Source organism: Saimiri boliviensis, chromosome 5, assembly GCF_048565385.1.
Source record: "Saimiri boliviensis isolate mSaiBol1 chromosome 5, mSaiBol1.pri, whole genome shotgun sequence".
Lineage (NCBI taxonomy): Eukaryota > Metazoa > Chordata > Mammalia > Primates > Cebidae > Saimiri > Saimiri boliviensis.
In genome coordinates, this window is record NC_133453.1 from 121,926,838 (window position 1) to 121,941,445 (window position 14,608).

Here is a 14,608-nt window from a genome sequence, read left to right on the forward strand (position 1 = left end):
TCATGAAGGGATTAGTGACCTTGTAAAAGGGACTCCAGAAAGGTAGCTTGTCCTATTTCTGCTATGTGAGGAAATAGCCATCTGCAAACCAGAAGAGGGTCCTCACCAGAACCCAACAATGCTAGCACCCTGATCTCAAACTGGCAACCTGCAAAACTATAAGAAATGTCTGCTGTTTATAAGCCACCCAGTTTATGGGACTTTATTATAAGCAGCCCAAACTAAGGCATGGGCAATGAAAAGATCAGGATTATTTGAAGCTTTAATCTATTGTAGTAACTGTTTTCATGTTGTACATAATACATTGGTTTAACAAACTGTAATAAAATTTTAAAACAAAGAAGACATCTATTCCAAGAATCAATTAATTACATTAATTTAACAGACACTTGCTAATTCATTCAAAAAAATTGCTGAACACCTAATATGTGCTAGATATTTTTCTAGGTGCTGGAGATCTAACAGTGAAAACAAAGAGCAAACCCTGGCCCTTGTGAAGCAAATTGTCAGAAGCTCAGCTGAGTCAGGAGAGAGAGAGCTGTCAGAGTAACCGGTTATAGCAACAAGCCAAAGATGAAAGAACGGAGCCTTTAATCACTCACTGCAATGGCAAAAGCAAGAGCTTAAAGCAGTTTTATGGACCCTGAAGCAGGAGGACAGTGGTGAGTGCTTGGAGTGGAAAAGTCCTGGGTGATGAGTCAGAGTAGGTAAATGTAACATCAAGGTCTCCCTCCTCCCCGCATAAGGAGGCTTTGGCAAAGGCATCTGAAAAGGACATCTACCAAGGTTTGCTAGTGACCTAGCAATGAAGACTTTGGGGCCAGGAATGTAAATATAGGAAAAGCGTGACTGACCAGGAGAACATGAGTCCTTGACTACAACTTCCTTCAGAGACCATAACCCACTGGCTGTGCACCAAGTGTCTCTCAGAGAGCGGCAGCTTTCTGTGTGAGACCTGCCAGGTAATGCCTTCATAATTGACTATAGTCAGGCCTGAAAGATCATACATTTGGCTTAACTAAAAGCCAGACTCCTCACTGACATTCTAGACAGTAAATACACAAGTCAAATATATGCTATATTAGTGGTAAGTGCTAACCGAAAGGTAAATGAATAAATAAATAAATAAATAAGCAGGGAAGGCAGATAAGGAGTAAATGAGAGTTAGGGAGTAGGAGTCTGATAGCAATTTTAGTCAAAGGCACGCAAAGGAAGCTTCATTGAAAAGGTGACATTTGAGGCTGGGCGCGGTGGCTCAAGCCTGTAATCCCAGCACTTTGGGAGGCCGAGGCGGGTGGATCACGAGGTCGAGAGATTGAGACCATCCTGGTCAACATGGTGAAACCCCGTCTCTACTGAAAATACAAAAAATAGCTGGGCATGGTGGCGCGTGCCTGTAGTCCCAGCTACTCAGGAGGCTGAGGCAGGAGAATTGCCTGAACCCAGGAGGCGGAGGTGGTGGTGAGCCGAGATCGCGCCATTGCACTCCAGCCTGGGTAACAAGAGCGAAACTCCGTCTCAAAAAAAAAAAAAGAAAAGAAAAAAAAGAAAAGGTGACATTTGGTGAAGCACTTCAGAAATTGAGACTTGCAGCTACCTAAGAGAAGAGCAGGTCAGTCAGAGGGAACAAGAGGTAAAAATTTCCGGAGGTGGAAGCCCATTTGTCTTAAGTGGAACAAGGAAAGGGAGAGGAGCAGGGCTGATAGAGACAGAGAGCTAATGAGGCTTTGGGTCTTGCAGAACCCTGTAGCTGCTGCAGGAACATGAGCTTTTTCTCTGAGTGAGATGGGAAGCCACTAAGGACCTTGGATGAATAACATGCTCTGACTTTTAGATGCCCTCCTGAGAATAGATTTGGGAGAGAAGAGGAGGGGCTGTTAAGGGCAGAAGCAGGGAGATCTGTTAGAAAACTACTGTAATAATCCAGGAAAGAGATGATGTTGGTTTGGACCAGAGAGATGAGACTGAAAGTAGGGAGAACTGGTTGGATTTTGGATATATTTTTAATGTAGTGCCTCCCATTTCATTCATTGTAAACACGTTTCTCCGCCTTACATCTTAACGTGTCTAAAATCGGATTGCGTCTTATATTGGGATGGCATCCTATAATTGCTGTCAAGCAGGTGGCAGCTGTGATGTAGTTGGTTATTAGTTGAAAACATTACAGTGATACTATCTGGTAATTGCCAGCATCAATCCATAATACAGATATGTTGTCAAATTCAGGTTTTATGTCATTAAATTTCAAAGCTTAAGATATTTGCTCAGAAATACATCATAAATGTGGCTTCTCTGCTTATGTTCATGAACAGTACCTTATTTGTAACCCCCATCCCTTTTCACTCCAAAGCTGATCCTGTCATTCCATGTGTATGTCTCTGACACAGTGTAGGACTGCAGAATTCATTCCAAACTTGACAGCTTCATACAAGACTGTCAGAGTTGGCCTTTTGTTACGTCTTCAGCCTCCTTTCTCTCTACTCTGTAATTTCATGTTTTCTCCTTAAGTTGCACTCAATTCTCAGTTTCCTCAGGGACCAGGACCTTGTCTTAGCTGTACACTTTTCCAGTTCTTTTATCTGTCTTTCTCCCATTGGCTATTCATCCTTAAAGATCCAGGTCAGATGACACCTCTTTTGTGAAACTTTTTTGACCCTCCAAGCAGACTTTTGGCATCCCCTTGTACGTAGTACACCTTAAACAACACTGGTTTGAACTATGCTCTTCCACTTATATATGGGTTTTTGTCAATAAACACAGTCGATCCTCCTTATCCTCAGGTTCCACATCCACAACCAAAAGAGGATGAAAAATATAGTGTTCTTGATGTGAAACCCATGGATACAGAGGGCCAGTCTTCATACAGGCAGGTTCCCCAGGGCCAACTGCAAGACTTGAGTCTGCCTGGATTTTGCCTTCATAGTTGCCTGTAGTAAGGCCTGAGAGATCTACAGGGGTCCTGAAACCAATGCCCCAAGAATATTGAGGGACAACTGTAATATACTTGGCATAGAACAATTAGGCAGTATTTGTAAGTACCTATTTTTATTATATTGGATGTGATGAACCACAGTTCCCTCTTCTGCAAAATGTAGATAGTAATAGTAAATTGCATAAAGGTGTTTTAGGTGTTTTGAAGATTACTTAAAATAATACATACAAGCAGACCAGGCACAGTGGTTCATGCCTGTAGTCTTTCTTTCTTTTTTTTCTTTTTCTTTTCTTTTTTTTTTTTGAGACAGAGTTTCGCTGTTTTTACCCAGGCTGGAGTGCAATGGTGCGATCTCGGCTCACCACAACCTCTGCCTCCTGGGTTCAGGCAATTCTCCTGCCTCAGCCTCCTGAGTAGCTGGGATTACAGGCACATGCAACCATGCCCAGCTAATGTTTTGTATTTTAGTAGAGACGGAGTTTCACCATGTTGACCAGGATGGTCTTAATCTCTTGACCTCATGATCCACCCGCCTCGGCCTCCCAAAGTGCTGGGATTACAGGCTTGAGCCACCATGCCCGGCCCATGCCTGTAGTCTTATCACTTTGGGAGGCCAAGGCAAGTGGATCACTTGAGGTCAGGAGTTTAAGACCAGCCTGGCCAACATGGAGAACCTCCATCTCTACTAAAAATACAAAAATTAGTCAGGCATGGTGGCGTGCACCTGTAATCCCAGCTACTTAGGAGGCTGAGGTAGAATTTCTTGAGCCCAGGAAGTGGAGGTTGCAGTGAGCCAAAATCATGCCACTGCACTCCAGCCTGGGTGACAGAGTGAGACTTGGTCTCAAAAACAACAACAACAAAAAGTACAAGCAAGAATAATGTTTAATACTTAAGTGCTCAGTAAGTGTTTGTTTGTTTATTTGTTTTTTTTGGCACAGGGTCTCACTTTGTTACCCAGGCTGGAATTTAGTGATTGATCATAATTCATTGCAACCTCAAACTCCTGGGCTCAAGCAATCCTCCTGCCTCAGGCTCCTAAGTAACCAGAATTACAGGTTCATGCCACCTTGCCCAACTAAATTTTTTATTTTGGTAGAAATGGGGGTCTCACTATGTTGCCTAGGCTGATTTCAAACTTCTGACCTCAAGAGATCCTCCTGCCTAGGCCTCCCAAAGCACTGGGATTATAGGCATGAGCCACCATGCCTGGCCATACTTTGAAAAATTTGTATTACATTATGAATATTAATATGTCTTAGATGATCGTATTTTAACCCCATGTGAAAATAACAACATCTACTTTTAAGCCTTAGAATGGGATCTGTCTCATCTGGGATCTGTCTCATCACAGAAACTTCTAGTAAATTCAATGAAAAAGAAAAAAGCAATACAAAAAGGAGATAACCTCATTTCATTTTTCTCTTGGTGACAAAGAGCTGCGATCTATGATTATGTGAATATTCTAAATATAGATGCTGATGACCCAAAACCTCTTCTCAAATTTCATTTTTTCTAATAGCTTCTGAAAAATACTCTCAGGAGTATCAACTCTTGGTGTCAATTAGGTAGTTTGTGCAATTTACAGTACTTCATTGCATTTAATTATAATGACTTTAACTCACAAGTTCTTTCATGTCTAGTCTGCTTTGGTCATGATAAATGCATCATTTAATTACTTATTTAGTCTCTTTTCTAATAACAATCTCTGCTCACTGTAACCTCTGCCTTCCAGGTTCAAGCAATTCTCCTGCCTCGGCCTACCGAGTAGCTGGGACTACAGGCATGCGCCACTATGCCTGGCTAATTTTTGTATTTTTAATAGAGACAGGGTTTTACCGTGTTGGCCACACTAGTCTCGAACTCCTGACCTCAGATGATCCATCTGCCTTATCCTCCCAAACTGCTGGGATTACAGGCATGAGCCACCATGCCCAGCTAGATAAGCAATTTAATGAATTGGTTAAGTCACTAAAATAGACATTATTGCACTGGGTCTGTGTTCATTCTATAATATATGACTTTGAATAATTCTTTGGCACGTTCTCCAATCCATAACTTAGTAGTTTTCCTGATGGCAACATTAACATTAATGAATGCTATGGTTTGAATGTTTGTCCTCTCTAAAACTTGTATTGAAATTTATTTTTTAAATTTGTTTTTTGGCTGGGCATGGTGGCTCACACCTGTAATCCCAGCACTCTGGGAGGCCAAGGTGGGCAGATCACAAGGTCAGGAGTTCAAGACCAGCCTGACTGAGATGGTGAAACCCCATCTCTACCAAAAATACAAAAATTTGCCAGGTGCGATGGCAGGCACCTGTAATCCCAGCTACTCGGGAGGCTGAGGCAGGTGAATCCCTTGAACCCAGGCAGCAGAAGTTGCAGTGAGTGAGCCAAGATTGTGCCACTGCACTCCAGCCTGGGCGAGAGAGTGAGACTCTGTCTCAAAAAAAAAAAAAAAAAAAAAAAAAAGGAAGGTCGGGTGTGGTGGCTCACACCTGTAATCTAAGCACTTTGGAGGCCAATGCTGGTGGATCACCTGAGGTTGGGAGTTCAAGACCAACCTGACCAACATGGTGAAATCTCGTCTTAAAAAAAAAAAAAAAGTAAATTTGTTTTTGTTTTCATGTTGAAATTTGATTGCCTTTGTAACAGTGTTAAGAAGTAGAAACTTTAAGAGGTGGTTAGGTCACAAGGGCTACATCCTCATTGGTGGGATTGGTGCTATTATAAAAGGGCAAGTTTGGCCTCCTCTGTCTGTCTGTCTGTTTCTCTCCCTCTACTCTTGCCCTCTCACCTCCCTCCATATGGTAACACAGCAAGAAGCCCCTTGCCAAATGCTGGCACCTTGATATTGGACTTTCCAGCCTTCAGAACTATGAACCAATAAATTTCTGTTTATTATAAATTACTCAGCCTTAGGGCTGGGCACAGTAGCATGTGCCTGCAGTCCCAGCTGCATAGAAGGTAGAGGTGGAAAGATTCTCTTAAGCCCAGGAGTTCCAGAATGCAGTGCACAATAATCACACCTGTGAATAACCACAGCACTGCAGCTTGGGCCACATAGGGAGTTCTGTCTCTAAATTTTAAAAAATTGAAATAGAAATAAATAAATCACCCAGTGTATTAGTCTGAGCTTACAATTCAAGATGAGATTTGGGTGGGGACACAGCCAAACCATATCACTCAGTCTTAGGTATTTTCATAGCAGCACAAAATAAACTAAGACAATACAGTTTTAACACGTGATTAATAAATTCCCCTAGGGATTTTAAATAAAATTCTTCCAAAAATTCATCTTGATTGGTACACTATTGTTCTTTTTACTTACGATGGCTCTCCTCCTCTTCCTTCTTTCTCTTGTTTGGGACCCTGAGAAACTATAGAGTTTATTGGGTAAGTGAAAGTGTTGCATGCATGTATTATTTTCAAATTAGTGTAATCAACCTGAGATGTAAAGTGCACTTTAGGAAACATTCCCCTTCCCTGCCTTCCTTCCCTTCTTCCTTCCTTCCTTCCTTCATTTGTTTGTTTATTTGTTGTTTGTTTGTTTTTTGACAGAGCCCTGCTCTGTCCAGGCTGGAGTGCAGTGGCACGATCTTGGCTTACTGCAACCTCTGCCTCCCAGGCTGAAGCTGTTCTGGTATGTTTCTAATCTCTCCTTTCCTCCCTTTCTTTCTTACTGGTGACCTTGATTCATGATTGATGGGAAAACGAGCAAACAAGCACTCTCTCACCTCTCTAGCATGCTGAATTGGGAGCCATTTTTTCTTTCATCCTACTCCTATAGGAGGAAGTGTCTCTGCTCCTAGCTAAAGGTCAACCCTCCACTTCTACTCTGAATCTTATCTCCTTTTTTTTTTTTTTTTTTTTTTTTGAGACGGAGTTTCGCTCTTGTTACCCAGGCTGGAGTGCAATGGCACGATCTTGGCTCACTGCAACCTCCGCTTCCTGGGTTCAGGCAATTCTCCCGTCTCAGCCTCCTGAGTAGCAGGGATTATAGGCACACACCACCATGCCCAGCTAATTTTTTTTGTGTGTGTGTTTTTAGTAGAGACGGGGTTTCACTATGTTGACCAGGATGATCTCGATCTCTTGACCTCGTGATCCACCCGCCTCGGCCTCCCAAAGTGCTGGAATTACAGGCTTGAGCCACTGGGCCCGGCGAATCTTATCTCCTTATAATTTTTGAAGGACTTTACTCCTACAAATCGACCTTTCTCTCTTGCATTCTCGATTTCCCTCTCCAGAGGATTGTTTTCAACAGCAAACAAACTTGCTCCTGATTCCCCATTCCTATCTAGCTGCTGCCCAATTCTCCTGCTTTCTCACAGCAAAACTCTGCAAATGAATGGTTTTCCCTGTGACATCACCTATTCTCTCACCTCAATCCATTTCTATTACGCTTCTGTCCTCCCTACTACATCTGAGACTTTTTTTTTTTTTTTTTTTTTTTCTTTTTCTTTTTCTTCTCCACCTAGATTTCAGAGGACACCTGAGACTTGTAAAAGATTAGCCAGTGACCTTCATGTCACCAAATGCAATGGTCACTTTCCTGATTTCATCTTAACACCTCAGCTGCCTTTGTCCCAAGAGACCACTTTTTACCTCTTGAAACTCTGTTTTATCTTGGCTTATATAATACTCCACTCTCTTGATTTTTTTTTAAATAGCACTGTCTCCTTTATTGACTGTAGGATAGAAAATCTCATATGTATAGAGTTATATTAGGCCATTCTTGTATTACCATAAAGAAATACCTAAGACCGGGTAATTTACAAAGAAAGGAAATTTAATTGGCTTCTGGTTCTACAGGCTGTACAGGAAGCATAGTGGCATCTGCTTCTAGGGGAGGCTTCAGGAAGCTTCCAATCATGGCAGAAAGCAAAGGGAGAGCAGGAATAACACACAATGAGAATGGAGCAACAGAGGGAAGGGAGAGGCTGCACACATTTTCAACAACCAGCTCTTGTAAGAATTCACTCACTGTCACAAGAACAGCACCAAGATGTTGCTAAACCATTTCTGAGAAATCTGCACCCATGATCCAATTACCTCCCACATAAGAGCTGTTGAACTGTAATCCCCAATACTGGGTGGGGACACAGATCCAAACTATATAATATCAAACTCTAATCTTCCCCGGAATACTACTTGGCGTCTCTGCTTGGGTGTCTAGTTAGCGTTTCATACCTAACTATATATTATGATCGTCTTTCAGTATAAATGAATATGCATTTAGAATCCTCCTGCTCTTTCCTCTGCCTCATACTCTCTCCCCCTACCCTTTTCCTCTATTACCTGCCCCCAGTACATTAGGTCCCTTGAAGATTTCATAACACCTAATCGTTTTCGTTCTGAATAATTATCCCAGGTTATCTCTTTAACGTCAAACTTCCTTCTTTGGCCTCTAAGATCCCTGAAGCCAGAAATTTGCTGCATTGTTTACTGTATCCTCAGGGCTCAGCACAGTACTTTACACATATTTGGAGTTTTATAAATTTTTTTTAGAAGAAAGAATAAAGAGGTGGGGCTCAGGCCTGTAATCCCAGCACTTTGGGAGGTTGAGGTGGGTGGATCATTTGAAGTCAGGAGTTTGTGACCAGAGTGGCCAACATGGTGAAATCCCATCTCTACTAGAAATACAAAAATTAGCCGGTTTGTGGTGGTGCTTAACTGCATTCCTAGCTACTTGGGAAGCTGAGGCAGGAGAATTACTTGAACCAGGGAGGTAAAGGCTGCAATGAGCTGAGATTGTGGCACTGCACTCCAGCCTGGGTGACAGAGCGAGATTCTATCTCAATAAATAGATGGATGCTCTACATAACTTTTTTTTTTTTTTTTTTTTGAGATGGAGTTTCGCTCTTGTTACCCAGGCTGGAGTGCAATGGCGCTATCTCGGCTCACCGCAACCTCCGCCTCCTGGGTTCAGGCAATTCTCCTGTCTCAGCCTCCTGAGTAGCTGGGATTACAAGCACGCACCACCATGCCCAGCTGATTTTTAGTATTTTTAGTAGAGACAGGGTTTCACCATGTTGACCAGGATGGTCTCGATCTCTTGACCTTGTGATCCACCCGCCTCGGCCTCCCAAAGTGCTGGGATTACAGGCTTGAGCCACCGCGCCCGGCCCTTTTTTTTTTTTTTTTTTTTTTTTTTAAGACCGCTTCTCACTCTGTCACCCAGGCTGGAGTGCAATGGCATGATCTTGGCTCACTGCAACCTCCAGCTCTTGTGTTCAAGTGATTCTCCTGCCTCAGTCTCCCAGGTAGTTGGGACTACAGGCACGTGCCACTATGTCTGGCTAACTTTTTGTATTTTTAATAGAAACAGGGTTTCACCATGTCAGCCAGGATAGTCTCAATCTCCTGACCTCATGATCTTCCCACCTCGGCCTCCCAAAATGCTGGAATTACAGGAGTGAGCCACTGTGCCTGTCCTCTCCATAACTTTTAACGGTTACATAGCATTGCTTTAGGGATATACCATAATTTATTTAAAAAAATTTATCTCTTATCGTTGTGTAGCTAGGTTGTTTTCTATTTTTCACTGTTATAATCACTTCTGCAATGAACGTCCACATACCTAAATCTTTGGCTCATATTCACTCATGTGTTTAAATAAATCACTAGAAATAGAATCATTGTCTTAACAGTGAAGTATACATTTTTAAGGCTCTTGCTATGGGGTGGTAGTCTGCAAAGTTGAACACCATTAACTCCTTTCTTCCCTGTACAAACAAGCCATTCATCCTTTAGAAGGTGATGGCACTTCCTTATCCTTGGATGACTTGCCTTTAGAATACAGTGGAAGTAGGGCCACCAAATAAATGCAGGACACCCAGTTATGATATTGCGATATAATAAGAAATATATATATATATATATATATATATATATATATATATATATATATATATTTGGTCTTCATCCCCAGTTCCTGGCACATAGCTCCTAAAACCCATGGAAATTTCTTAATTATAGAAAAAAAAAGAGCATCTTTTGTCATTCATAGCAAGCCCCTTCCAACCAGGGAAATGACATTTAGAAAGCCCTAGAATGAGAAGCTGCTTGTCAAGGGAACTACCCAGGTGATTCAGGCTTGAACAAGTTGGACCCTTTAGCTCATCCTCTGACCTGCAAGGAGGGGAGAGGGGCTAGAGATTGTGTTGAATCACCAACGGCCAATGATTTAATTAATTGTAGTATGGCAGTGTAATGGACTGCCATGTGAATCTTACACAGCAGGGTTTTGGAGAGCTTTCAGGTTGATGAACACATGGAGGTACTAGGAGAGTGGTGACCCAGAGAGGACATAGAAGCTGCATACCCCACCTCTATACCTTGTCCGATGCATCTGTCAACTGAAGAATGATGAGGTTCATCAAATTGTAAAGGAGCACTTTATTCCTCATAAAGTGTTGCAGCCTGCAGGTGGCCACTCTGGCAGGCTGAGAAATGAAACCTCTGGTTAGAAGCTGGATACAGACACTTTGAGGGAGTGGCAAAAGGAAATAAATTTATGTTGGGTGGGGGCCATGGATCCCATGGTTAGGGTGGATAAGAAATGCAAAAGTCTGGCTGGATGCAGTGGCTCACGCCTGTAATCCCAACACTTTGGGAGGCCAAGGCAGGTGGATCACTTGAAGTCAGGAGTTCAAGACCAGACTGGCCAACATGGTGAAACCCAGTCTCTACTAAAAATACAAAAATTAGCAGGACGTGGTTGCAGGCACCTGTAATCCCAGCTACTTGGGAGGCTGAGGTAGGAGAACTGCTTGAATCTGAGAGGCAGAGGTTGCAGTGAGCTGAGATTGCTCCACTGTACTCTAGTCTGGGCCAAGAGTGAGACTCCATCTCAAAAAAAAAAAAAAAGAAATGAGAAAGTCTGAAAACACATCTCAAAAGGCCAATCCTAGAATCCACAATACAATGCAATAGTGATGTTATTTACACGAATAATTGGGCGAGTTACAAATCTTGCAACATATATAGCAATGGCTGGTTATCCTTTATACTTGCACTTTTAGCAGAATTTAGGCCTCTCTCATTACCATAACCTTGTGGACTTTCATTAGTTTTACAAAGGCGATTTAGTTTTGGGAAAGACTATTATCATCCTTAAGGTTAGGCAATAAACTAAATTCCTCCCAAAGCTGTCTTGGCTTATACCCAAGAATGACCAAGTACAGTTTGGAGATTAGAAGCTAGATGAAGTCAACTATGTCAGATTGCTGTTACTCTCAATTTTGCAAAGGCAATTTCATTATTGAACCTGAAGAGGTGGTTGTGAGAGCCTCTGATTTGTAAGCAAGTCATACAGAAGTTGTAGATAAGTGCCCACCACTTGTGACTGGCATCTGAAGTGTGGGTGGCTGGGGGCAGTTTTGTGGAACTGAGCCCTTAACCTGTGGGGTTTGCACTAACTCTGGGCAGTTAGTGTCAGGATTGAGTTTAATGGTAGGATGCAGCCAGGTGCAGTGACTCACTACTGTAATCCCAGCACTTTGGGAAGCCGAGGCAGGTGGATCACCTGAAGTCAGGAATTTGAGACCAGCACCTGGTCAACATGGTGAAACCCCATCTCTTCTAAAAATACAAAAGTTAGCTGGGTGTAGTGTCAGGTGCCTATAAAGCTACTTGGAAGGCTGAGGCAGGAGAATTGCTTGAACCTGGGAGGCGGAGGTTGCAGTTAGCTGAGATAGTGCCATTGTGCTCCAGCCTGGGCAACAAGAGTAAAACTCCACCTCAAAAAAAAAAAAAAAAATTGTTAAGTTGCTCAGGCAATGTCCACTAAGAAGTGGGGAATTGGTTGGTGTGTGAAAACCAAAAAAAAATCCTACACATTTGGTGTCAGAAGTGTTGGGTGAGGAGTACAGAAAAATAGTTTTTTTCTTTTACCAGTTAAATTTGAATGTCAAGTAAACAGAAAAATGGGACATACTTACACTAAAAAAATTGTTTATCTGGAATTCAAATTTATCTGGTCATTCTGTATTATTATTTGTTCAATCTGGCAATAATAGATATAATGACACTATTTCAGTTCTAGGTGTAGCCTTAAGAAGCCTCACAGTTTCTCCTCTTGCCCTTTAGAAGCCAGCTACCATGCTCTAAAGAACTTTGGGCTGAACTACTGAATGAAGAAAGGTCACCTGGAGAAGCCCTGGAAGATGAGAAGTGATTTTATATATTCCAGTCCCAACTGGTCTCCCAGCTCCAGGAATAGAGGGTCTGATATGTCCAGGTAAGTTTTTAGATCTGCTATAGATGTATTCTTCTTGCTGTTGAATGGAACGTCTATTGTGAGTTTCCTGTCCCTTTCTCACTATTGTGTTCCTGGTGTGGGTGAGGGAATTGGGGATATCTGAGGAGGATCAGAAAACAGTTTACAGATCTTTAGATCCAGGAAAGCTGTACCAGAGGAGCTACATCCCCATCTGAACAGAGAACTAATCATGAATACTAGGCCTGATGCTTTAATAGGATAAGAATCTGCAGTACCAGGCTGGGTGCAGTGGCTCATGCCTGTAATCCCAGCACTTTGGGAGGCCGAGGCAGGTGGATCACAAGGTCAGGAGATCGAGACCATCCTGGTCAACATGGTGAAACCCCGTCTCTACTAAAAATACAAAAAATTAGCTGGGCATGGTGGCGCTTGCCTGTAATCCCAGCTACTCAGGAGGCTGAGGCAGGAGAATTGCCTGAACCCAGGAGGCGGAGGTTGCGGTGAGCCAAGATTGCGCCATTGCACTCCAGCCTGGGTAACAAGAGTGAAACTCCGTCTCAAAAAAAAAAAAAAAAAAAAAAAAAAAAAAAAAGAATTTGCAGTATCTTGGGGGGAGGGGTTGAGCATATTTTGCCTGTGGAAAGAATGTAAACAATTTGTGGAGGGCAGACTGCAGTTGACTAAAGGTGGCCACGGTTTTATTGCCACTTCTCTAAACAAGAGATGGAGTCTATCTGTCTCCACCCCCACCCACCTCCCCCATTAGCTCTGGGCTGGCCTTGTGAGTTGCTAGGACAAACAGAAGGCAACAAAATTGCTGTGTGACTTTCAGGTAGTAGTATTCTGGAAAACTAGTTCTATAAAAACATTTGTTAAAGCCCTGGTTTATAGCATTTGCCAGTTTCTGTGGTGTAAATACTCCCACCATGGCTGATTTCAAGTAATCAGTGTGGTATCACTGACCATGGAGATGGGAATAGACGAGCACAATTGGCTTTCATGAGCCTGTACAAATTGGCTCCAGCATTTCCCCACTCTCAGACCTTGTCCTTGAGAGCTCTGTCAGCTTCCATTTTTGCTTCCTTGAAATCCACCCAACATGAAGGATCTTCAAAATAGGCTCATGAATGATGAGAGGCCAAATGGAAAGAAAGAACAAGTACAAAAGGAAGGAAGCCTTAAGCATTTTTGCCTCAAATTGGCTCCCAGCTAAGTATAGCTGTATTAGGAACCCTGGCCAACATTACATGGAGCAGAAGAGTACCTCATCATTCCATAGAAATATGAGAAATAATAAATTGTACATTGAAGCCACTACATTTTGGAGTGATTCTGAAATTAGCAATAGATTAAAACATATTTTGCCAAGCTGTCATTAAATAAAGCTGTATCAAGTTTTACTTTACACTTTTATGGGAGTAAAAGTGCCTTATTCTTCCAACAGAAGTCCACACTGCACATTACCATCACCAGTTTGACAAATTAAAAAATAACTACATTGCAGTTTAAATTACATTTCTTTGAAAATGAATGTGAACATTTTTTCATATGCTTATTAGTCATAAGCTGAATTATACCCTCAGTCCATTTTCCTATTGATTTGTGGGAGTTTCTTCCATTTTAATAATGGTAATAATAAATGGAGAATATTTTACAATATGTATGACATAGTTTACTTGTATGTTCTTTGCAGTAAAAAGCTTAAACTATTCATATAAAAATGAGGCCTGACTAGAGAATGTTCTGAGTGTTTCTTATAATGCCATCATATCCAGTTTTGAATTTGTTCATTTTTAGCATTCCTTAAATTATTCTGAATAGTTTCCTTGGATTTTCTCTACTAGTTATTTTCTTTGATGGAATCTTTAGCTGAAACCCAGTGCAAAATACATCTCCCTTACCACTTTAATTTGAACACCACTGGCTTAACCCACTGTAGTAGGTTAATTCTTTAGTTACTCTTTTGTTAAAACCAATGAAAAGTCTTGGATACGTACTGCCGTTACATTTCACACCAATTTAAATTTTGCAAATTTGAAACAGCATTATATAAAAATGTTATTAGTTTGTACAAATTATAAATAATGTAAATTGTACCTAAACAAAAAGTACTAAAATTGGACTGGATTCTAGATCAACAACAAAAAAGGGTGCATTAATGGAACAATGGAAATTAGGAAAACTCAAATAAGATCTAGAGTTCAGTTAATTTTATCAAAGTTGTTTTCTTAGTTGTGACAAATATACCTTGGTAATGTAAAATGTCAGCAACAGGGAAAACTGGGTGAAGGAGTGTGTGGAAATTCTCTAAACTGTGTTTGCAACTTGTCTATAAGTCTAAAATTATTCCAAAATGAGAAGTCTGTTTTTCTAAGCATTTAAATATTTGCTCTAAGAAATGTTCTACAGTGTTATAGGCCTATGTGTTCTAAGAATACTTCATGTTAT